Here is a 24,548-nt window from a genome sequence, read left to right as displayed (position 1 = left end):
ACTCTCTTTCTCACCCCCTCTCTCTCTTTCAGCCCGTCTCTCTCTCTCTCGTCCCTTCTCTCTCTTTCTCTATAGAGCCCGGTCTCTTCCTCTCGCACCCTCTCTCTCTCTCACTCGCCCTTCTCGCTCTCTCGCCCCCTCTCTCTCTCTAGCACTCTCTCTTTCTCACCCACTCTTCCTCGCGCCCTCTCTCTCTCGCCTCCTATTTCCCCATCTCTCGGTCTCTCACTCTCCCCTCTTCTCTCATTCTGTCACACTCGCTCTCTGTCCCGCCCCCCCCTCTCTCCCCCTCTCTCTCACCACCTCTCTCTCGTCCTCACTGTCTCTCTCTCTCGCTCCCTCTCTCTCTCTCGCCCCCTCTCTCTCGCCCCTCTCTCTCTCTCTTGTTGGCCCTCTCTGTCTCCCTCTCGCTGCCTCTCTCTCACCCCTCTCTCTCTTGTCGCTTCTCTCTCGCCCCCTCCCTTTCGCACCTGCTCTCTCACCCACTCTCTCTCTCCTCCTGTCTCTCTCACTCTCTCTCTCACCTCCTCTTTCTTTCTCTCTAGCCCCCCATCTCTTGTCCCCTCCCTCTCTCGCCCCTTCTCTCTCACCCCCTCCCTTTCACCCCTTCTCTCTAGCCCCCTCTCTCTCACCCCCTCTCTCTCTCGCCCCTTTTCTCTCTCTCTCGCCCACTCTCTTTCTCACAGCCACTCTCTCGCCCCCTCTCTCTCTTTCTCTATAGATCCTCCTCTCTCTCTCATCCCCTTTCTTTCTCGCCCTTCTCTCTCTCTTGCCCCGTCTCTCTCGGCCCTCTCTCTCTCTCTCTTGCCCCCCCCTCACTCTATCTGCCTCTCTCTCTCGCCGTCTCTCTCTCTTGCCCCTCGCTCACTCCCTCTCTCTCTTTTACTCGCCCCCTCCCTCTCTCTCTAGCCCTTTCTCTTTCTCACCCCCTCTCTCTCTCGCCCTCTCTCTCTTGCGCCCTCTCTCACTCGCGCCCTCTCTCCCCATCTCTCTCGCTCTCTCTCTCTCGCCCCCACTCACTCGCCCCCTCTCCCTCATTTCTCGCACTCGCTCTCTGTCTCCCTCTCTCTCTTGCCATTTCTCTCTCTTTTGCCGCCAGTCTTGCCCCCTCTCTCTCTCGCCCACCCTCTCTCGCCCCCTCTCTCTCGCCCCCTCTCTCACCCTCTCTCTCACCCCCCTCTCTCACCCCTTTGCTCTCCCCCTCCCTTCTGCCCTTTCTCTCTCGCCCCACTCTCTCGCCCCCTGTCTCTCTCACCCACTGTCTCACTCGCTCTCTCTCTCGCCCCCTCTCTCTCACCCCCTGTCTGCCATTCTCTTGACATCTCTCTCGTCCCCTCTCACTCTCTTTCTCGCCCCCTCTATCTTGCCCACCTCTCTCTTGCCCCTCTCTCTCTCACCGCCTCTCTCTATCTCTCGCCCTCTCTCTTGCCCCCTCTCTCCCACCCCCTTTCTCTCTCTCGCCCTCTCTCTCTCTCCCACTGTCTCTCATGCTCTCCCTCTCTCGCCCCCTCTCACTGTCTCACCCCCCTCTCTCTCTTGCTCTCTCTTGCCCACTCTCTCTTGCCCCCCCTCTCTCTTGCCACCCTCTCTCTTCTTCTCTCTCTCCCCACTCTTTCTCTCACGCCCCTTTTCTCTCTTGCCCCATCTCTTTCTCTCTTGCCCCCACTCTCTCACACCCTCTCTCTTGCCCTCTCTCTCTCGCCCCACTCTCTCTTTCTCTCTAGCCCCCCTCTCTCTCTCGCCCCCTCTCTTGCCACCCTTCTCTCTCTCCCTCTCTCTCTCTATCGTCCTCTCTCGCTCTCGCCCCCTCTCTCTATCTCTCGCCCTCTCTCTCTCTCGCCACCTCTCTTTTGCCCTCTCTCTCTTTCGCGCCCCCTCTCTCGCCCCCTCTCTCGCCTCCTCTCTCTCACTTTCGCCCTGCTCTCTCTCTCGCCCTCCTCTCTCTCTCTCTTTCTCTCGCCCCCATCTCTGTCTCTCACCCCTTATCTCTCCCTCCCTCCCTTTCGCACATTCTATCTCACCCCCTCTCTCTTGCCACCTCTCTTCTCTCACCTCCTCTCTCTCGCCACCCCTCTCTCTCCTCCTGTCTCTCTCGCGCCTTCTCTCTCGCCCCCTCCTTTTCGCCCCTTCTCTCGCTCCCTCTCACCCTGTCTAACCCCCTCTGCCTCTTTCTCTCTAGCCCCCCTTTCTCTCTCATCCCTCTCTCTCTCTCGCCCACTCTCTCTCTTGGTCTCACCCACCCCCCTCTCTTTCGTCCTCTCTCTCTCATCCCCCTCTCTCTCTCGCCCCCCGTTTATCTGCCTCTCTCTCTCGCGCCCTCTCTCACTCTGTCGCCCCCTCTCTCTCACTCACTCTCTCTCTAGCCCCTCTCACTTGTGCCCTCCCTCTTGCTCCATCTCGCTCGCCCCCTCTGTCTTGCCCCTCTCTCTCTCTCTCGCCCCTCTCTCTCTCACCCACTCTCTCTCTCTTTCTCTCGCCCCTCTCTCTCTCACCCCACTCTCTCTCCCTCTCTCTCTCGCTCCCTCTCTTACTGTCTTACCTCCTCCCACTCTCTCTCTTGCCCTCTCTCTCTCTTGCCCTCTCTCTCTCGCCCCTTCTCTCTCGCTCCCTCCCTTTCGCCCTTTCTCTCACGCCCCCCTCTCATTCTCTCACCCTCTCTTTCTCGTCCCCTCTCTCTCTCCCTCGCCCCCTCTCTCTCTCTCGTCCCCCTCTCTCTCTCTCACCCCGTCTCTCTATCTCTCGCCCTCTCTGTCTCTCTAGCCCTCACGGTCTCTCACCCCTCGCTCTCTCTCGCACCCACTCTCTCTATGTCTCTCGCCCTTCTCTCTCTCTTGCCAGCTCTCTCGCTTTCCCTCTCTCCGCCTCTTTCTCGCCCTCTCTCTCTCGCCTCTCTCTCTGTTCCCTCTCTCTCTTTCTCTCACTGCCTCTGTCTCGCTCCCTCTCTCTCTTGCCCCTTCGCTCTCACCCCCTCTCTCTCTCGCCACCTCTCTCTCTCTCTCTTGCACCCCCTCTCTCTTTCTCTCTAGCCCCCCTCTCTCTTGCCCCCTCTCTCTCACTCCCTCCCTCTCTCGCCCCTTCTCTCTCACCCTCTCCCTTTCACCCCTTCTCTCTAGCACCCTCTCTCTCTATCTCAACCACTCTCTCTCTCGCCCCTTCTCTCTCACCCTCTCCCTTTCACCCCTTCTCTCTAGAACCCTCTCTATCTCACCCTCTCTTTCTCTCGCCCCCTCTCTATCTCTCACCCCATTTCCCTCTCGCCCCTCTCTCTCCCCCGCCCTTCTCTCTCTGTCTCACCCCTTCTCTCTCACATTCTCTCTATTGCCCCCCCCTCTCTCTCGGCCCTTCTCTCTCGCCCCCTCCCTTTCGCCCTTTCTCTCTCTCGCCCCTTCTCTCTTTCTCTCGCCCATCTCTCTCGCCCCACCCTCTCGCCCCCTCTCTCTCTCACCCCCTCTCTCTCTCTCTCACACACTCTCTCTTGCTCCCTCTCTCTCTTTCCCCCACCTCTCTCGCCCTCTCTCTCGCTCTCTCTCTCGCTCCTCTCACTCTCTTTCTCTCGCACCCCCTCTCTTTCTCTCGCCCCCTCCCTCTCTCTCTCTCTCTCATCCCCTGTCTCTCTCGCCACTCTCTCAATCTCCCCATTTCTCTCGCTCTCGCTCCCCCCTCTCTCGCTCCTCTCTCTCATTCTCTCGCCTTCTCTCTCTCGCCCCCTCTCTCTCTCGCCCCCCCCTCTCTCTCCCCTCTCTCTCGTCCCCTCTCTCTCTCTCACACACTCTCTCTCTCTCGCCCCTCTCTCTCTCGCCACCTCTCTCTCGCCCTCTCTCTCGCTCTCTCTCTCTCTCGCTCCTCTCACTCTCTTTCTCTCGCCCCCTCTCTCTTTCTCTCGCCCCTCCGTCTCTCTCTCGTCCCGTCTCTTTCGCCACTCTCTCAATCTCCCCCGTCTCTCTCACTCACTCACCTTCTCTCTCCTCCTCTGTCTCGCCCCCTCTCTCTTGCCCCCCCTCTATCCCCATCTCTCTCTCGCCCCTCTGTCTTTCTCTCTAGCCCCCTCTCCCTCTCGCCACTCTCTCTCACCCCCTCTCCCTCTTGCCCCTCTCCCTCTCTCGCCTCCTCTCTCTGTCTGACCCCTTCTCTCTCACCCCTTCTCTCTCGCCCCCTCTCTTTCTCTCACCCCTCTCGCACTCTCGCCCCTTTCTCTCTTTCTCTCTCGACCTGTCTCTCTCTCTCTCTCACCCCTCTCTCTGTCTTGCCCCCTCTCTCTCTCCCACTCTCTCTCTTGCCCCCCTCTCTCGCCCCCCTCTCTCTCTCTCGCTCCTCTCTCCGTCTCGCCACCTTCTCTCTCTCCTTCTCTCTCTCGCCCTCTCTCTCTATCTCGTCCTTTTCTCTCATTCTCTCTCTCTCGCACGCTGGTCCTCGCACTCTCCCTCTCGCCGCCTATCTCTTGGCCTCTCTCTGTCTCTCTCGCCCCTCTCTCTCTCTCTCGACACCTCTCTCTTTCTCTCTTTCTGTCGCCCCCTCTCTCTCGTCCTCTCTCTCTCTCTGGCTCCCTCTCTCACTCTCTCGCCCCCTCTCTGTCTCTCACCTCTCTCTCTTTCGCCCTTTTCTCTCGCCCTCCCTCTTGCCCCCCTCCCCTTCGCTTTTGCCTGCTCTCTCTCTCTCACCTCTCACCCTCTCCCCTGTATCTCTCTTGCCACCTCGCTCTCTCTTTCTCTCCCCTCTGTCTCTCACCCCCTCTCTCTCTCGCCCAGTGTCTCTAGCACCCTCTCTCTCTCTCTCGCCCCCCCCTCACCCCTCTCTCTTTATCTCTCGACACCTCTCTCTCTCTCGCCCCCCCTCGCTCCCACCTTTCTCGCCGTTCTCTCTCTCCCTCTCTCTCTCGCCCCCTCTCTCTCACTTGCCCCCCTTCTCTCGCCCTGTCCCTTTCAGCCCTTCTCTCTCGCCCCCTCTCTCTCGCCCCCTTTCTCTCTGGCCACCTCTCTCTCTCTCGCGCCCCTCTCTATCGCCCCTCCCTCTCTCTCGCCACCTGTCTCTCTCTCTCGTCCCCTCTCTCTTTCTCTCGCCCACACTCTCTCGATCCCCCTTGCCTCTCTCTCTCTCGCCCTCCCTCTCTCTCTCTCGCACAATCTCTCTTTCTCGACCCCTCTCTCTCTCTCACTCCCTCTCTCTATCTCTCGACCCTCTCTCTCTCTCACACCCCCCTCACCCCCACCTCTCTCGCACTTCTCTCCTTTTCTCTCGCTGGCCCTCTCTCTCCCTCTTCCCACCTTTCTCTCGCCCCCTCTCTCTCTCGCCCCCCTCTCTCACTTGCCCCCCCTCTCTCGCCCCCTCCCTTTCACCCGTTCTCTGGAGCCCTCTCTCTCTCGCCCCCTCTCTCTCTGGGCCTCTCTCTCTCTCTCTTGCCCCCTCTCCCAAACTCCTCTCTCTCACTTCCTGTTTCTCTCTCTCGCCCCTTCTCTCTTTCTCTCGCCCACACTCTCTCACCCCTCCCTTTCGCCCCTCTCTCTCTCTCACACACTCTCTCTCTCGCCCCCTCTCTCTCTCTCGCCACCTCTCTCTCGCTCTCTCTCGCTCCTCTCACTCTCTTTCTCTCGCCCCCCCTCTCTTTCTCTCGCTCCCTCCCTCTCTCTCTCTATTTCTCTCGTCCCTTGTCTCTCTCGCCACTCTCTCAATCTCCCCCTGTCTCTCTCGCTCACACCCCCTCTCTCTCTCGTGCCTCTCTCTCACTCTCTCGCCTTCTCTCACCCCCTCTCTCTCGCCCCCTCACTCTCTCGACCCCCTCTCTCTCTCTCCCCCCTCTCTCTGTCTCGCCCCCTCTCTCTGTCTCGCCATCCTCTCTCTCTCCTTCTCTCTCTCGCTCTCTCTCACTATCTCGCCCTTCTCTCTCATTCTCTCTCTCTCTCTCACGCTGGCCCTCGCACTCTCCCTCTCACCGCCTATCTCTCGGCCTCTCTCTGTCTCTCTCTCGCCCCTCTCTCTCTCTCAACACCTCTCTCTCTCACTCTTTCTGTCGCCCCCTCTCCCTCGTCCTCTCTCTCTCGCCCCCTCTCTCTCCCTCTCTCTCGACTCCTCTCTCTCTCTCGCCCCCCCTCGCTCCCACCTTTCTCGCCCTTCTCTCTCTCCCTCTCTCTCTCGCCCCCTCTCTCTCACTTGCCCCCTTCTCTCGCCCTGTCCCTTTCAGCCCTTCTCTCTCGCCCCCTTTCTCTCTGGCCACCTGTCTCTCTCTCTCGTCCCCTCTCTCTTTCTCTCGCCCACACTCTCTCGATCCCCCTTGCCGCTCTCTCTCTCGCCCTCCCTCTCTCTCTCGCACACTCTCTCTTTCTCGACCCCTCTCTCTCTCACAACCTCTCTCTCACTCCCTCTCTCTATCTCTCGACTCTCTCTCTCTCTCTCTCACACCCCCCTCACCCCCACCTCTCTCGCACTTCTCTCCTTTTCTCTCGCTGGCCCTCTCTCTCCCTCTTCCCACCTTTCTCTCACCCTCTCTCTCTCGCCCCCCTCTCTCACTTGCCACCCCCTCTCTCGCCCCCTCCCTTTCACCCGTATTCTGTAGCCCTCTCTCTCTCGCCCCCTCTTTCTCTGGGCCTCTCTCTCTCTCTTGCCCCCTCTCCCACACTCCTCTCTCTCACTTCCTGTTTCTCTCTCTCGCCCCTTCTCTCTTTCTCTCGCCCACACTCTCTCACCCCTCCCTTTCCCCCCTCTCTCTCTCTCACACACTCTCTCTCTCGCCCCCTCTCGCCCTCTCTCTCTCGCCCCCTCTCTCTCACTTGCCCCCCTTCTCTCGCCCTGTCCCTTTCAGCCCTTCTCTCTCGCCCCCTCTCTCTCGCCCCCTTTCTCTCTGGCCACCTCTCTCTCTCGCGCCCCTCTCTATCGCCCCTCCCTCTCTCTCGCCACCTGTCTCTCTCTCTCGTCCCCTCTCTCTTTCTCTCGCCCACACTCTCTCGATCCCCCTTGCCTCTCTCTCTCTCGCCCTCCCTCTCTCTCTCTCGCACAATCTCTCTTTCTCGACCCCTCTCTCTCTCACCACCTCTCTCTCACTCCCTCTCTCTATCTCTCGACCCTCTCTCTCTCACACCCCCCTCACCCCCACCTCTCTCGCACTTCTCTCCTTTTCTCTCGCTGGCCCTCTCTCTCCCTCTTCCCACCTTTCTCTCGCCCCCCTCTCTCACTTGCCCACCCTCTCTCGCCCCCTCCCTTTCACCCGTTCTCTGTAGCCCTCTCTCTCTCACCCCCTCTCTCTCTGGGCCTCTCTCTCTCTCTCTTGCCCCCTCTCCCACACTCCTCTCTCTCACTTCCTGTTTCTCTCTCTCGCCCCTTCTCTCTTTCTCTCGCCCACACTCTCTCACCCCTCCCTTTCGCCCCTCTCTCTCTCTCACACACTCTCTCTCTCGCCCCCTCTCTCTCTCTCGCCACCTCTCTATCGCTCTCTCTCGCTCCTCTCACTCTCTTTCTCTCGCCCCCCCTCTCTTTCTCTCGCTCCCTCCCTCTCTCTCTCTATCTCTCTCGTCCCCTGTCTCTCTCGCCACTCTCTCAATCTCCCCCTGTCTCTCTCGCTCACACCCCCTCTCTCTCTCGCGCCTCTCTCTCACACTCTCTCGCCTTCTCTCACCCCCTCTCTCTCGCCCCCTCACTCTCTCAACCCCCTCTCTCTCTCTCCCCCCTCTCTCTGTCTCGCCCCCTCTCTCTGTCTCGCCATCCTCTCTCTCTCCTTCTCTCTCTCGCTCTCTCTCACTATCTCGCCCTTCTCTCTCATTCTCTCTCTCTCTCTCTCACGCTGGCCCTCGCACTCTCCCTCTCACCGCCTATCTCTCGGCCTCTCTCTGTCTCTCTCTCGCCCCTCTCTCTCTCTCAACACCTCTCTCTCTCACTCTTTCTGTCGCCCCCTCTCCCTCGTCCTCTCTCTCTCGCCCCCTCTCTCTCCCTCTCTCTCGACTCCTCTCTCTCTCTCGCCCCCCCTCGCTCCCACCTTTCTCGCCCTTCTCTCTCTCCCTCTCGCCCTCTCTCTCTCGCCCCCTCTCTCTCACTTGCCCCCCTTCTCTCGCCCTGTCCCTTTCAGCCCTTCTCTCTCGCCCCCTCTTTCTCGCCCCTTTCTCTCTGGCCACCTCTCTCTCTCTCTCGCGCCCCTCTCTATCGCCCCTCCCTCTCTCTCGCCACCTGTCTCTCTCTCTCGTCCCCTCTCTCTTTCTCTCGCCCACACTCTCTCGATCCCCCTTGCCTCTCTCTCTCTCGCCCTCCCTCTCTCTCTCTCGCACACTCTCTCTTTCTCGACCCCTCTCTCTCACTCCCTCTCTCTATCTCTCGACCCTCTCTCTCTCTCTCACACCCCCCTCACCCCCACCTTTCTCGCACTTCTCTCCTTTTCTCTCGCTGGCCCTCTCTCTCCCTCTTCCCACCTTTCTCTCGCCTCTCTCTCTCGCCCCCCTCGCTCACTTGCCCCCCCCCTCTCGCCCCCTCCCTTTCACCCGTTCTCTGTAGCCCTCTCTCTCTCTCGCCCCCTCTCTCTATGGGCCTCTCTCTCTCTCTTGCCCCCTCTCCCACACTCCTCTCTCTCACTTCCTGTTTCTCTCTCTCGCCCCTTCTCTCTTTCTCTCGCCCACACTCTCTCGCCCCTCCCTTTCGCCCCTCTCTCTCTCTCACACACTCTCTCTCGCCCCCTCTCCCTCTCTCACCACCTCTCTCTCTCGCCCTCTCTCTCGCTCTCTCTCGCTCCTCTCACTCTCTTTCTCTCGCCCCCCCTCTCTTTCTCTCGCTCCCTCCCTCTCTCTCTATCTCTCTCGTCCCGTCTCTCTCGCCACTCTCTCAATCTCCCCCTGTCTCTCTCGCTCACACCCCTCTCTCTCTCTCGCGCCTCTCTCTCACTCTCTCGCCTTCTCTCACCCCCTTTCTCTCGCCCCCTCACTCTCTCGACCCCCTCTCTCTCTCTCCCCCCTCTCTCTGTCTCGTCCCCTCTCTCTGTCTCGCCATCCTCTCTCTCTCTCCTTCTCTCTCTCGCTCTCTCTCACTATCTCGCCCTTCTCTCTCATTCTCTCTCTCTCTCACGCTGGCCATCGCACTCTCCCTCTCGCCGCCTCTCTCTGTCTCTCTCGCCCCTCTCTCTCTCTCAACACCTCTCTCTCTCTCTTTCTGTCGCCCCCCTCTCCCTCGTCCTCTCTCTCTCGCCCCCTCTCTCTCTCCCTCTCTCCCGCTCCCTCTCTCACTCTCTCGCCCCCTCTCTGTCTCTCACCTCTCTCTCTTTAGCCCTTCTCTCTCGCCCCTCCCTCTTGCCCCCCTCCCCCCGCTCTCTCTCACCTCTCGCCCCTGTATCTCTCTCGCCACCTCTCTCTCTCCCTTCTCTCTCACCCCTCTCTCTTACCCCCTGTCTCTAGCACCCTCCCTCTCTCTCTCGTCCTTCTCTCTCTTTCTCTCGCTGGCCCTCTCTCTCTATCGCCCCATCTCTCTCTCTCTCGCCCTCTCACGCCCCCTTCTCTCGCCCCGTCCCTTTCACCCCTTCTCTCTCGCCCACTCTCTCTTGCCCCTCTCTCTCTGGCCACCTCTCTCTCTCTCGCCCCCCCTCTCTATCGCCCCTTTCTCTCTCTCGTCCCCTCTCTCCTTCTCTCGCCAACTCTCTCTCACACCCCCCACCCCCTCTCTCTCTCTCGCACACTCTCTCTTTCTCGCCCCTCTCTCTCTCTCGCCACCTCTCTCTCGCTCTCTCTCACTCCTCTCACTCTCTTTCTCTCGCCCCTGTCTCTCTCTCTCGCCCCCTCTCTCACCCCTCTCTCTCTTTCTCTCGCCCCCTCCCTCTCTCTCTATCTCGCCCTTCTTTCTCTTTCTCTCTCTCTCTCTCTCTCACACGCCGGCCCTCGCACTCTCCCTCTCGCCGCCTATCTCTCGGCCTCTCTCTGTCTCTCTCTCTCACCCTCCCTCTCTCTCTCGAAACCTCTCTCTCACTTTCTGTCGCCCCCCCCTCACCCTCGCCCTCGCTCTCTCGTGCCCCGCCTCTCTCTCTCTTTCTCACGCACCCCTCTCTCTCTCACAACCCTCTTTCTCTCCCTCTCTCTCTCGCTCCCTCTCTCACTCTCTCGCCCCCCCCTCTGTCTCTCACCTCTCTCTCTAGCACTTCTCTCTCGCCCCCTCCCTCCCGCCCCCCCTCCCCCCCGATCTCGCCCGTTCTCTGTCTCTCACCTCTCTCTATCACCCCCTGTCACTCTCTCGCCCCCTCTCTCTCTTTCTCTCGCCCTCTCTCTCTCACCCCTCTCTTTCTCTTGCCCCCATTCTCTAGCACCCTATCTCTCTCTCACCCCCCTCTCTATCTCTCCACCCCTCTCTCTCTTGCCCCTCTCTCGCCCCCACCTCTCTCGCCCCCACCTGTCTCGTCCTTCTCTCTCTTTCTCTCACTGGCCCTCTCTCTCCCTCTCGCCGCATTTCCCTCACCCCCTCTATCTCACCCTCTCTTGCCCCCCTCTCCCTCTCGTCCCCTCTCTCTCGCCCTCTCTCTGCCTCTCACCACCCTCTATTTCACCCTGTCTCTCCCCCTCTCTCTCTCGCCCCCTCTTCTTGCCCTCTCTCTCCCTCTCGCTGCCTTTTTCTCGTTCCCCTCTCTCTCGCCCTCTCTCTCTGTTACCCCCCTCTCTTTCTCTCGTCCCCTCCCGCTCTCTTTCGCGCACTCTCTCTCGCCCCCTCTCTCTCACTCGCTCCCTCTCTTTAGCCACCTGTCGCTCTCTCTCTCGCCCCCTCTCTCTCTTTCTCTATAAACCCCCTCTCTCGCCCTCTCTCTCTCACCCCCTCTCTCTTGCCCTCTCTCACACTCTCGCCGCCTTTTTCTCGCCTCCCTCTCTCTCGTCCTCTCTTTCTCTGTCGCCCACCTCTCTCTCATTCTGTCGCCCCCTCCCGGTCTCTCTCGCCCCCCCTCTCTCTCTCTCGCCCCCTCTCTCTCACTCGCCCCCTCACGCTCTCTCTCGCCCCCTCTGTCTCTCTCAGTCTCACGCCCTCTCTCTCTCGCCACCCCTCTCTCTCTCCCTCCCTCTCTCGCCCCCCTCTCTCTCTCCCCTGTCTCTCTTGCTCTCTCTCTCACACCTCTTCTCTCTCTCGCCCCTCTCTCTCTCGCCCCACTTCTCTTTCTCCCTCTCTCTCTCGCTCCCTCTCTCACTCTCTCGCCCCGTCTCTCTGTCTCTCTGTCGACCCCTCTCTCTCTCTCGCCCCTCTCTCCCTGTCTCTCGACCCACCTCTCTTGCCCCCTCTGTCGCTCTTTCTCTCCTCCCTCACTGTCTCTTTCCCTCTCTTTCTCTCGCCCCATCACTCTCACTCACCTCTCTCTCTCACCCCCACTATCTCTCCCCGTCTCTCTCACTCTCTCTCTCGCTCCCTCTCTCTTGCCCCCTCTCTCTATTTCTCGCCCTCTCTCTCTCTCATGCTGCCTCTCTCTCGCCCTCTCTCTCTCCCCCCTCTCTCGCCCCCTCTCTCACCCCTCTATCTCTCAGCCTTCTTGCGTTCTCTCTCTCGCTCCTCACTCTGTCTCGTCCCTCTCTCTCTCGCCCTCTCTCTCACCCACTCTCTCTCTCTTTTGCCCCCTCTCACTCTCTTGCCCCCTCTCTCTTTTGCAACCCTTCTCTCAGCCCCCCTCTCTCTCTCACCCCTCTATCTCTCTCCCTCTCTCTTTCTCTCTCACCCCCTCTCACTCTTTCTCACCTCTGACCCTCTGTTTCTCTCTAGCCCCCCTCGCTCTCTCTCGCCCCTCTCTCTTTCTTTCTAGCCCTCCCTTTCTCTCGCCTCCTCTCTCTCTCTTTCGCCCCCTCTCTCTCTGTTGGCCCCTCTCTCTCTTTTGCACACCATCGCTCCCTCTCTCATACTCTCGTCCCCTCTCTCTCACCCGCGCTCTCTCGCCCCTCTTTCTCGTGCCCTCCCTCTCGCCCCGTCTCGCTCGCACCCTCTCTCTCGCCCCCGCTCTCTCTCACCCCTCTATCTCTCTCGCCTCCTCTCTCTCTTGCCCCCACCTCTCTCGCCCCTCTTCTCTCTTTTGCCCTTCTCTGTCTCTCTTTCTCGCCGGCCCTCTCTCTCTCTCTCTTTCTCCCGCTTTCTCTCTCTCACACCCCCTTGCGTGCTCTCTCACTCTCTCTCTCAATCCCTCTCTGTCTTTCTCTCGCCCGTCCCCTTTCTCTCTCTGTCTCTCGCCCCCTCTCTCTCTCCCTCCCCTCTCGTTCCCTCTCTCACTCTCTCGCCCCTTCTCTCTCACCCACACTCTCTCTCGCCCTTCTCTATCACACCCTCTCTCTTGCCCTCTCTTGCTCGCCCCTCTCTCTCGCCCGCGCTCTCTCTCTCCCCTCTCTCTCGCTCCCTCTGTCTCTCTCTCGCCCCTTTCGCACCCTCTCTCACTTTCGCTCGCCCTTCTCTCTCTCTCTCGCCAGCCCACTCTCTCTCCCTCTCGCCCCTTCTCTCTCATCGCCTCCCTTTCGCTCTTTCTCTCTCGCCCCCTCTCTCTCTCCTCCATCTCTCTCACTCTCTCTCTCTCTCACCCCCTCTCTCGTCCTCTCTCTCTCTTTCTCTGCCTCTCTCGCCCCCCTCTCTCTCTCGACCCCCTCTCGTCTGTCTCTTTCTCTCGCCCTCTTCCTCTCTCTCTCGCCCCTCTCTTTCTCTCTCTCTTGCCCCTCTCTCTCACCCACTCTCTCTCGCCTCCTCTCTCTCTCCCTCTCACCCCTCTCTCTCTCTCTCGCTCCTCTCTCTCTCGCCTCTCTCACTCTCGCCCCCTCTCTCTCGCCCACTCTCTCTCTCACCACCTCTCTCTCTCTTGCCCCCTCTCTCGCCCCCTCTCTCTCGCTCCCTCTCTCTCGCTCCTCTCTCTCACCACTCTCTCTCGCCCACTCTCTCTAACCACCTCTCTCTCTCGCCCCTCTCTCTCTCTATCTCTCTCTCGCCCCTCTCCTCACCCCCTCTCTCTCTCTTGCCCCTCTCTTTCTCTCGCCCCCCTCTCTCTCTCGCCACCTCTATCCCTCTCTGGCTCACCACCCCTTGTCCTCACCACCCCGGCCCGTCCACTCTCTCTCCTTCTCCCACCCCCCTTGCTCTCTCACTCCCTCTCTCCCCCGTCCTCCCTCTCGCTCCCTCTCTCTTCCTCTCTCACCGGCGCCCCCGCGTTCCTCTCTCCCCACCTCCCCCCGTTTCTCTTTGACTGAATCTCTCTTCCCCGTCCATCCCTCCCTCTCTGTCTGATATACTGTCTCTTTGGTTCTTCCCTTTCCCCGAGTTGGTGAAATACAAAGTGTGTGCAGAGAGAGGGAGAGAAATGAGGTGAAAGAGTGGGGGAGAGGAAATGGGGAGGCTAGGTTGGAGTGGGGGTGCCAGAGGGAGTTAAACCAAGCTCCTGAGCTCAGGGCGCAATGCCCTCCCCTTCCCTGAGGACCAGGACTTGGGGATGAGTCTGTCTCTCTCCAGCTCAGCTTCTCCAACATAAAGACACACAACAACATCAGTCACTTTGCTGATTGGCCGCTTTAAGAACATTTTATTGTTTATAAATGGAAGTGATGGATACAGTCAGTGGGATGGTGCCTTTTCTCACCGGCCCCTGAGTTGTGAGAAGCATTGAAATGTGTCCCTGTAACCCCCCTGTGGGATAAGGATGGACAAACCAGTGCTACCCTCAGTCTGTTACCATGGCTGCTCCATCGCTGAAACACTGAACTGAAATGAGAAAATCCCGGATGGATCGATTAATGAGGGAAACATTTAAAAGTGACCTAAGGGGCAGCGTTTTCACCCAGAGGGTGGTGTGCCTATGGAATGAGCAGGCAGGGTGACCAGACTGGACACAGTATTCCAGAAGAGGTCTCACCAATATTCTGTACAACCACAACATGACATCCCAATTCCGATACTCAAAGGTCTGTCCTATGAAGACATGTGTGTTAAACACCTTCTTAACCACACTATCTATATGAGATGCAAATTTGAAAGAATTAAACCTGACGGCCAAATCTGAAACTAAAAAATCAAAACTGACTTTATTCTCCTCAATCCACAACAATGATAAGGGGAAAGATGATGTGATTCTGGACAACAGCCCTACTGCAATGAGAAAAGACAACGGTTTTCCTCCCTTTTCTGGGAGGAGCTACTGGAAGGAGCGGCACATTCTAACATCACATTTTTGAGAGGCTATTCAGCTTAACATCACTGACTGCATAGGTCAGCTCTTCCCTTTTTCTGGGGCTCCAACCAGGCCAGCTCTGTTTTGGGCTTTTCCTTCAAGGTTTGTCCTCGCAGTTTAAGGAGTGACACCTGGTGCTGTGCACGCAGCTCCTCCTCCTCCATGTACTGTTGCACCATCTCCAAGGTGAATGTAGAGAAACTATCTTGTTCCCACCCCCCCCCCCCCACCTCCCCCCCTGAGAAGGGCATGCTCAAATAATACTGGACAATGAAAGACAGGAAGACAAACTGTACAGAGTGAAGTGAGCTGCTTCCCCTGACTCAAGTAAAACTTGTTCTGTAATCCACGAAACACCGTACTGAGTGCAGACAACAGCAACACTTAAAAATAGTTGGAGGATCATCAGACATGCTAATCATGCTGCATCACAAGTGATCCCATCAAACTATCCCAATACTTATCAGGATTAGTAAACGCTGGCTGTGTCATTTCATCAACTGTAAAACACATTAAGACCAGTGAAGTCCCTCATACTGATAATTTTCTGGTCAGGACTTCAGTCACTAATTTGCTGCCAGGTTCTGATAAATAACTAGAAACACAACAGGAGTTGCCCTTGCAGAGAATAAGGGTGCCATGGTTACATCATCATCAGAACACGAGGAGGCTATTTAGCCTCTTGAGCCTATTCCACTGTTCACTCAAATTATGGTAATCTTCATCATCATGACAAATCTCTGTCAATGTCCCATAATCTTTCAGCATTTTCATTCAAAATCTACCAACCTCAGATTTAAAATTTGCAAATGATTTCCAATCGATTGCTGTTTCTGGAACTTTATCAAACCTCATCCATTTCTGTGTATAAAAGCATTCCCCGATATCACACCTCAATGTTCTGACTCTAACACTTTATCTGTTTAATCTTTCTTCTTAAGCTAAGCCTTAGAATCCAAGTATCACTTCAGTAAATCTACAGTGCACTTCCACTCAGAGTGATACTCTCCTGAAGCCATGGTGCCCAGCCCTGACAGCTGGGTCTAACTAGGTTCGGATTTGCTGAAGCATGACTTCTAATCCTTTGGTATCTCGTCTTCTGCAGAGATCAATGTCAACATTCCACTGGCCTGCTGATCACTTTTCTGAACCAGTTTGTGACATATTCATAAACTATACAGCTGGATCAATCCCACCAAGTTTCTTTGGACTCCACACTCTCTCTATTTTCACAATCAAGAAATATCCTATTTTGATCCAACCTCTCACTTGCCGACACAAACTCATCTGTCGTTATTTTCATTTACTGAATCTATCAAGATTGCTTTCTACTGCTATGCTTCATCTGCCTACACTTGAAATCGCTGTAATCTGTAGAGTGGCCCCAAATTTTGAATGTGGCTTTCCTTTCATTATGAATAGCGAATAATTATGGCTCCAACCTCGATCCTTGCAGGATATCACTCACCACATCCTTCCAATTAGAATATTTCTTATTATCTGCACAAATGTCTCTTGTTCAAATCAAATTCCTCTGCAAACACCCCCTTTCTTTTCTATCTTATTACCACCTTTAATGGACAGTAGAAATGTGTAAATTCAGGGACATTCTTAGCAGTCAAATTTAGCTTGTGTGTACTGATTGGGTGAACAAGGAATCCCAGTAAATATTAATCTTTGTCTTCATTGCATGGGAACTCGATCACAAAGATTAACAATGTGAAATATTTATCCTTCTTCAAGATTTATAAACTCTGGGCACATTATTACTGAGTAGTACTCAATTCTTTTTCAAAAACTCAGGCCCTGTCCAACTGTTGGCTCACACTCGTTACACCATATGGTCCTCATCCTCTCCATCTGAATCTCATGGCAAGTTACCTCGAACATGGAGAGGACCAACTATTCCAAGCACTGAGATCCCAGTTATTGGTACCACCACTCACCCTAATCCATTGGAGAAGACCACTGGTCCCGCACTATGTCCTCATCTGAATCATCCTGCTGGCTGCGTTTCTTCCCCAGATGGCTCTCTGATGGCAGAAGGGAATGGAAGGATTTTTCTTCAATCTCATCTTTTGTCATTGACTCGTCGAACTCATGGGAGTACTCAATGGTAACAGAAGCAAAGTCTGGAAAGACAATAAATGATTGACATTGTTCTTTGTTATTTTCTGTTGCTCACTGAAAGGTGTAGAACTTGAACTTGAAGTTAAGGGCTGGACTAGAATCCTTGGATTAATTATCTGCTCAAGGAGCAGAGTGGGGTTACAATTATTGATTCAACACAACTTTGATATTGAATCACATATTGTTTAAGTTTCCTTATGCACAACCACAGATCCAGGGGAAACACTAGGAACTTGGATTGAATAGCTTAAGCACATGACTCAATAAAGGAATCTTGAAATAAATCAGTGCAGGACACGTGCCTATTTGATCCATATATCTTTTGGGTAGGGAAGGAGTGCTAACGTAGCAAAAGATTTGATTGAATCAAATCATCTAACTGAAGAGACACATTTCCCGGCTTAAGTCATGAGATTAGTGGAAGGACAAAATATAATTTCTGGTTAAAGAATTTACCTTTGTCACCAGGTAATGAAGGCACACTGTCTCAGTGGATCGAGTCGTTGGCCACTGTTTTAACCACCTCTCAATAGAGCTATTTCCCTTTTGTGTGGCCAGAGGTTCTGCTTTTCTGCAAGATTGGTGAGCTGTCTTGTTTACTGCTGCCGCTGCTGCTACTATAGAAGTGTCACAGATCAACACAGATACATAGTTTCAGGACACAAAAACAGGTTCTCAGTATTTGTGATTTACACAGGCCTCCTCTTCTCAACCTAAACCCATCAACATAGTTTTATTTGATTTCTTGTATTCCAAGCTCCTCCTTGAATTCATCTATTATTTACTTCAATTATTCCTGATGAAGTAAGTTTTACATTCAAACCCCTTTTTCAGTAAAGACTTTGTCACCCTTTGCAAATTCCCCATTAGATTTAATAGTGACTACAATTATATCCACAGGTCCAGTGGATTCTGTCACTCGCAAGCAGAAACATCTTTTCCATGTCTACTCGATCAAACGTAACTGGACCATGTCACTCTTTTTCAATGAGTGCCCAATCTTACTTGATGAATTCAAATTTAGTTTGGATATAATTCCAGTAACTATTCTTTATCTTCCCTACTGCCTCTACATCCATATTACAATATGAAGATCGGAAATGTTTGCAATGTTCCAAGGGTGATCTGTCCATGGTTCTACACATATCTAATACATTTCCATTCTGTCACCTCAGAAATAAACCCATGATCCACTTTTCTATCTAACCTCTCAAACTGTTGCCATTTGCTGCCAGTGACTCATTCCTATCTCTAGATCCCTGTGCCCTATTTAAGAACATATTTCCAAAGAAGAAGTGGTCTCTTTATTTTTTTTGACCACAGTGTACTACATCAAACATGGTTGGAGGTTAATCTTCCACAGCTTTGACTGCAATATTCCCTTAACCAAATCTTCCCAACAGTAAGTCTTCCTAAAAACAAAACTCCAATATATTAATATACTTAATCTCGTCAACTATTTCTTATTTGAAAAGCACTAACTGTCCAGCTGAGTTTTGAACAAACATCCTCTGCCACAGTTATTAAAATGTCACAAGCTGAACTACAACCACTATTTGCATTCATATGCATTGGAGCCCAAGAATGAGATGTGGTGTCATTGAGGGTCTATAAAATGGTCAAGGGATTGACCAAGTAGAGGCAGAGAAGATGATTCAATCTAAAATGAGTCATTGTAAGTTTACAATAAGGGAAAAGTTGGAGGAATTACTCCTCTCAGAGAATGGTGAATCTGGAGAATTCACTACCTCAGAACATTGTGGATTCTGGGACATTAAGTAAATTTAAATAAGAGACACACAGGTTGTTAATTAGTAATGGGTCGAAGAGTTAAGGAGGGCTGGCAGGAAAGTGGTGTTCGGGCCGAGATGGGATTAACCATGTCTGTATCAAATGGCAGAGCAGGTACAAGGGGCTGGATTAATACTCCTGTTCCTAATTAGATGCTCTTATGTTCTTATTTCAAATGGACGAATTAAGAGGAATGAACTAATACAAGGTGTTTAATAGGCATGGTATTGGAAAGACTATGGTGAGAGGCTGTTTGATTTGGTGAGGTGAGGCACAATATTTCTACAGTAGTGTCAGCAGACTATCTGTGCCTAGCACAGAGAAAAGACCGTGATGTCTCCTTTGCAGCATCTTTCCCCACCTATCCATTTCTAGCCTCTACCTTATTCCCCCCTCCCTAGCTTTCAGCCTGAAGCTCCTTCACAAAAAACCTTGCAGCCTCTTTCTTCAAACCCACCATCACCAAATCCTCACCATCAACATTCTGGGGGTTTACTATTGTCTAGAAATTGAAGTGGACTTTCCATATAACTACGGTAAGTAAACCACCCCCCGAATCTCTGAATCCTGTCTACCAACTACAAGAATCAACTCAGGAGTGAAATAGGATATTCACTACTTGGCTAGGTTTGGGTACAGCTCCAAGAACACTCAAGAAGCTTGACAGCATCAGGAAAAAGCAGACTGCTTGATTGGCACCACATTCACTCCCTCCTCCACTGATGCCCAGAGCAGCACTATGTACTGTTTACAAGATACATGACATCAATTCATAATACTTCAATAGCATCTTCCAAACCTATGACCAATACCAACTAAAAGGAAAAGGGAAGCAGATTCATAGGAACATCACCTCCTGCAGGTTCCCTTCCAGGCCACTGCCATCTGGAGTTGAAAATCTTTCAGCTGTCCTGAAGTGTCATTGAGCCAAAATTCTGGAACTCCATCCCAACAGCACTACCAGTAGGACCCACACGGACTGCAGTGATTCAAAAAGGAAGCTCACAACCACCTTCTCAAGGGCATTAGAATGAGGCAATAAATGTTCACACAGCCAGTGACACCCACATTCCATAAATTCATTAATTCCTTAACACCTCCTCCTTTCTTCCACAACACCCCACCCATAGACAGCTGCGCTGCGCAAACACAAGGTCTTGAGCAGCATGCGGTAACCCACAAGGAGCCCCAAGCCACATTCAGGAATCTCTTGAGGCCATGAGCCGTGCTTAGAAAGGGGTGGTCCTGAACGAACAATAATCCCCAGTGATTCACACACTGTAGTTAACAGTGAAACTATCAGTTGCCAATATTTTCACAAAGAGATTGGTTGCTACACGGGATGAATGGCCAGAGGAAGTGGTAGTGCAAGTACAGTTACAACATTTAAAAGACATTTGGAGAGATACATGAATAGGAAAGGTTGAGGAATATGAGCCAAATGCAGGCAAACTGCACTGGCATAGTTTGGGAAATTTGGTTGACATGGATGAGTTGGACCGAAGGGTTCATTTCCACGTTGATGACTATGATTCTATTCTTTTCAGCCACAGTGGCATTTTGCAATGGTGTAATTGAACCAGGGCAACAGTACTCTGTAGGTAAGGTGTTGAGTAGTAGCTGCAATTTAGTGGACATTTAATAAACAACATAATGAAGAAATATACAAGGAAGTTACTGCAGATGGAGGAATCTGTACTGAAAACAGCAAATGCTGGAGCTGACAGCAGGTCAGAAAGCATCCATGGAGACCAAGCAAGCTAACGATGTGTCTCGATGACTCGATCAGAGATCTGATGAAGAGTCATCTGGACTCAAAATGTTAGCTTGCTCTCTCCATCGGTTTTTTTTTAAAAAGAAGTTCATGGGATAAGGGTGTAATTGGCTCAGCAGCATTCATTGCTCATCCCTAATTGCCCAATGGGCAGTTAAAAGTGAAGCTCATTGCTGTGTGTCTGGAGTCACATGTAGGACAAACTAGGTAAGGATGGTAGCTTCTTACTTCAAGCATGTTAGTGAACCAGATGGGTTTTCCGTAACCCGACATAAGATTCTTAATTCCAGATATCCACTGAATTCAAATTCCACCATTTCTTGTGGCACAATTTGACTCTGGTTCGCCAGAATGCTACCTGGATCTTTGGATTAACTGTCTAGCAGTAATACCACTCAGCCATCGGCTCCCTCCTGTGAACTTCAGTATTTGTTGTTTTCAGTTCTCAAGAAATATGTTATGCATTAATTTTGTGTTAACAAATTCACAGTGAACACAAAAAGCCCACCTCCAGTCATGATGGTTGAGTCTGGATGACTCCGACAGACTAGCTAATGAAATCTGGCAGTTCCTCCGCAGTTTCGGCTGGCGTTGGGCTGCTCTTATTCCTTCTGCGATGAAACAAACAAAGAAATGACAGTCGATACTCCCCACTAAATCTCTAAATTCAATTGCACCGCAACCAAAGTAATTTATTTTAATTCAAAAATGTTTCAGTGAAAGACATTTCAGCAAGCTCACCACCTCCTGTCTCAGTTTAATGGGAAATGGGATCAATTCTGTAGCGCCTAGTATCCCAGTGGAAAAGGTCACTGGTTTAAGCCCTTGAACAGGCTATAAACTGATCTGAGTTTTCAATCTTGTTCTTTGACAGATTGCAACATGTTTTGCACAAGGGGGCATGCAGACAGGACAAACTTCAATTATATTCAACACAAGAAAAGGCAATTGCATTTAAATGAGGCAGATTAATTGAGATCAGGCCTCAGGTGAGGATACAAAACAGTCAAGTTTGGAATTTCCAGAGACCATCAAGATTGTTCATTCAATTACTGAAGTTTGTCTCATATTGCTTTCCTCATCAACCTATTTCAATGCATTATGACATCTCTGGAGCAGGTGGGACAGTTCCAGGCCTTCTGGCTCAAAGGTGGAGACACTACCACAGCATCACAAGAGCACTGTGTGAGTAACTGGTGGGTTAATTTGCCCAATTATCTTACTAATCCGGAAGATACTGTTACCACCCTAATGGTGGGAAATAAGCAAGGTATTAATGGGAGCAAAGATGTTACAATAGTCTCTCTGACAAGGGACAAAATATCTTTCATCTATTTTTTTGTTCATCCTTCGATAGTTTGAAATTTTTAAACTTTCTAGTCTACCATCATCTTTGCAGTTTTGTACATCTTTTCTTTCAATTTGATGTCACTCATAATTCCCTCAGCTATGCACCGCTGTTCATCGTGCATTTCTTTTACAAGTTAATATATATTGTTGAGAATTATAAAATAACTGAATATATTCTTCTGCTTTAACATTCTAATTATAGTCCCATTCCAGTTTAGCTAACTACTACTTATCCCCTTGTGACTGCCTTTAAGTTTAGATACTAGTTGAAGAACCAAATTCCTCACCCTAAAACTAAATGTTATCATGCTGCATTGCATCTTACCAAAAGGGTCTTTTACTTTGAGCTCATTAATCAATCATATTATCAGGTCTAAAATAGCTGTTCCATGATTGGTTCCATGAAATTGCACAGAACAGTCTACCTCAAACTGCTTCAGAAGGTAACATAAGCTGAGTGCACAATACTATTTTAACTAACAGAGAACCCTTTGAATACCAGGATTCTGTTAGATCCCAAAAATTACTCAGAGCATGGAATCCCTACATTGTGGAAACAGGCCCTTCAGCCCAACAAATCCACATCAACCCTCCAAAGAGTATCCCAATCAAACCTATACCTCAATGTTTACCCCTGATCAATTCACCGAAACTGTTCATCGCTGGACACTATGGCAATTTAGCATGACCAATTCACCTAACCTGCAGTTCTTTGGATTGTGGGTTCGCAGCCCTGGTTTGCAGTTGCTTCATGAAGTCTGAATGTTGTTGCCTCTATTAGTCCAACAGCACTGTCACTGACATAGGAGCTGTTCCCCCAGATCAGTTTGTGGCAGTCAGAGATCCTGCTACAACCTGCGCACATGCCAACCCAATCACTCAATCAGAAAGAATTAGTACAGCACAGATTAGAAGACAACTTGGATCACATTGTGCTTTTGAAATCAGAGGCCCCTATTCAACCCATCACCTTTTTAAAACACTTATTTGGCTAGATCCCTGCTCTCACAGTAATGCAAATAATTTCTTTTTGCAAATATTCAAATTAATTTTGGAAATTAACAGTGAATCAGCTGCCACCTCCTTTGCAGATGATCTCAGCTCTTCTTTGAAACAGCAAAACCCAATGAGAACATTAAGGCATCCAATATTTAAAAAAATCACATGCTCAGTCACTGTAATATGATGAGTTTTGCTTACATAATTATTAGCAAAAGTTAATTTGAAGCAAGAAGAAGAACTCGAAGAGAAAGGTGAACCACCCGTGGGTAACAAAGACAGTCAAGAGCAGTACCCACAAGGAAAAGAATGACATAGCCGCGGATGACTAAAAAGGGAGAAAACCGATCATGTAATTAAATTGACAAGAAACAAAAATGAAAGGCAAGAGGTGTACAGGTGGTATAAAAACTGAGTATCTAAAGTCAGCATCGAACCCTTGGAGGTTCTGACAGTGGAATTGATAATGGGTACAGGGAAACAGCAGATAATTTAAACCTATATTTTACATTGATCTTCATGAAGGAGGATACCGTTATCATCCTAAAGGTAGCAAATAAGCAAGTTAATCATGGGTAGAGAAATGTTATAACAGTCTTTGTCACAAGGGACAAAGTATTGACCAACTAATAGGACTAAAGGCAGACAGGACCTAATGGCCTGGATCAAACATTTTTAAGGCAACTGACTGCAGAGATATTTAAGGCATCAGTTTAAATATTCCAGGGGATACAGGAAGCATCCAGTGGATTGATGCACCTGTTCAAGAAGGGAAGGGAGACAGAAGTTAGGAAACTACAGACTAGTTAGTTTAATATCTGTTTTTGTAATACGGCAGAGTCGAATATTAAAATAATAAATAGCAGGACATTTAGAAAAGCTTATCATTAAACATGGTAGACTAGGTTTTATGAAAGAGACACTATGACAAATTTGCGACAGTTCATTGAGGAGATAACAAGCATGGCTAATAAAGGGCAATCCAATGATGTTCTGTATTTGGATTTTAAAAATGCAAATGATAAGGTGCTACAGAAAAGTTAATTGCATAATACAGGAGCTCACTGTTTCAGGGGTAATGTATTTGCATGGAGTGAGGATTGGTTAACCACACTGGCTGTTGCTGAGACCTCACTTGGAGTACTATATACAATGTTAGCTCCCATATTTAATAAGGGATAAACCAGTATAGGAGACCATTCAAAAAAAGATTCAGGTAGCTGCTTCGAGGACGAAAAGGTTGACCTATCAAGAATAGCTAAACAGGTTAGGTCATTATTCAATAGAATCTCGACAAACAGATTACATACAGTGTGGAAACAGGCCCTTTGGCCCAACAAGTCCACACCGATCCGCCGAAGCACAACCCACTCAGGCCCATTCCCCTACATTTACCCCTTCACCTAACACTACAGGCAATTTAGCATTGCCAATTCATCTAACCTGCACTTTGTTTTGGATTGTGGGAGGATACCGGAGCATCCGGAGGAAACCCACGCAGACAACGTGCAAACTCCACACAGAGAGTCACCTGAGGCAGGAATTAAACCCAGGTCTCTGGCACTGTGAGACATCAGTGCTAACCACTGTGCCACCCACATAACAAAAGGGGTGATCTTATGGAAACAAGATTCTGAGGAGCTTGATAGAGGAAATGTTGACTAGATCTTCTAGCACCAATGAAGTCTCAAACCAGGGGACATTACATAAGGGAACATTCATTTTGTAAAAAATGTAAAGAATTTTTTTCTCTCAGTGAATGGCTAGAATTTTCTAGCCCAAACAATTGTGAAAGTTAAATGTAGTAGGGGAATGGATCTGGTTGGGTTACTCTTCAGAGGGTCAGTGTGGCTTGTTGGGCCGAAGGGCCTGTTTCCACACAGTAGGGAATTTATGATTCTATCTCAAATTATTCTAAAAGAGGGCAGATAGATTTTTGAAATATTGAGCAGTTGAGGGCTATGCGGATCAGACATAAAAGAGGTGTTGAGGTCTGGGTTGGCCAAGCCATGATCTGATAGAATGGGGGAACAAGCTGAAGGCGATGAATGTCCTACTCCTGCACCGATTCCTTGAGGCTCCATTTCATGTTTTTTTTTGTTTCCAAAGAAGAGCGTGATACAATGTGCTTAAGATCTCAGATGTTGTGTAAAGGAGTGAAAATGGGGTGTTTATGTACTGATTCAGAAGGCATTGATTCATCAATCACAGCTATACAGTCATGAGTAGGGAGGCAATTCCCTCCATGAATAAAGGAAATCTACTGCAGAGCTCACACAAAGGGAATTCTTACCCTCAGTAAACTCTCCCATCACATGACCCAACATATCAGCTAAAGCAGGACACATTGCGCATGTTCTCGCCAACAAAGGGACTCCGGGTGATTGA

At 51.4% G+C, this 24,548-nt stretch overlaps 1 long non-coding RNA gene across 1 annotated transcript in view; it reads right to left on the bottom strand.

Annotated features, from left to right (window-relative positions):
• LOC148134602 (uncharacterized) overlaps positions 1-24,538 on the bottom strand; it is a 926,298-nt gene extending 901,760 nt beyond the window's left edge. The window contains exons 1-3 of the long non-coding RNA XR_015755811.1: positions 24,454-24,538; positions 20,320-20,422; positions 16,063-16,248 (exon numbers count right to left, since the gene is read on the bottom strand). This is a non-coding gene — a long non-coding RNA (uncharacterized LOC148134602). The remainder of the gene's footprint in view (positions 1-16,062; positions 16,249-20,319; positions 20,423-24,453) is intronic.
• Between the last annotated feature and the right edge of the window lie 10 nt (positions 24,539-24,548).

This window comes from Chiloscyllium plagiosum, unplaced genomic scaffold, assembly GCF_037043375.1.
Source record: "Chiloscyllium plagiosum isolate Xiang-an unplaced genomic scaffold, Cpla_swu_hap1 HiC_scaffold_53Y, whole genome shotgun sequence".
Classification (NCBI taxonomy): Eukaryota; Metazoa; Chordata; class Chondrichthyes; order Orectolobiformes; family Hemiscylliidae; genus Chiloscyllium; species Chiloscyllium plagiosum.
Note: the sequence above shows the minus strand (reverse complement) of the source record. Positions and strands in the feature narration are given on the sequence as shown.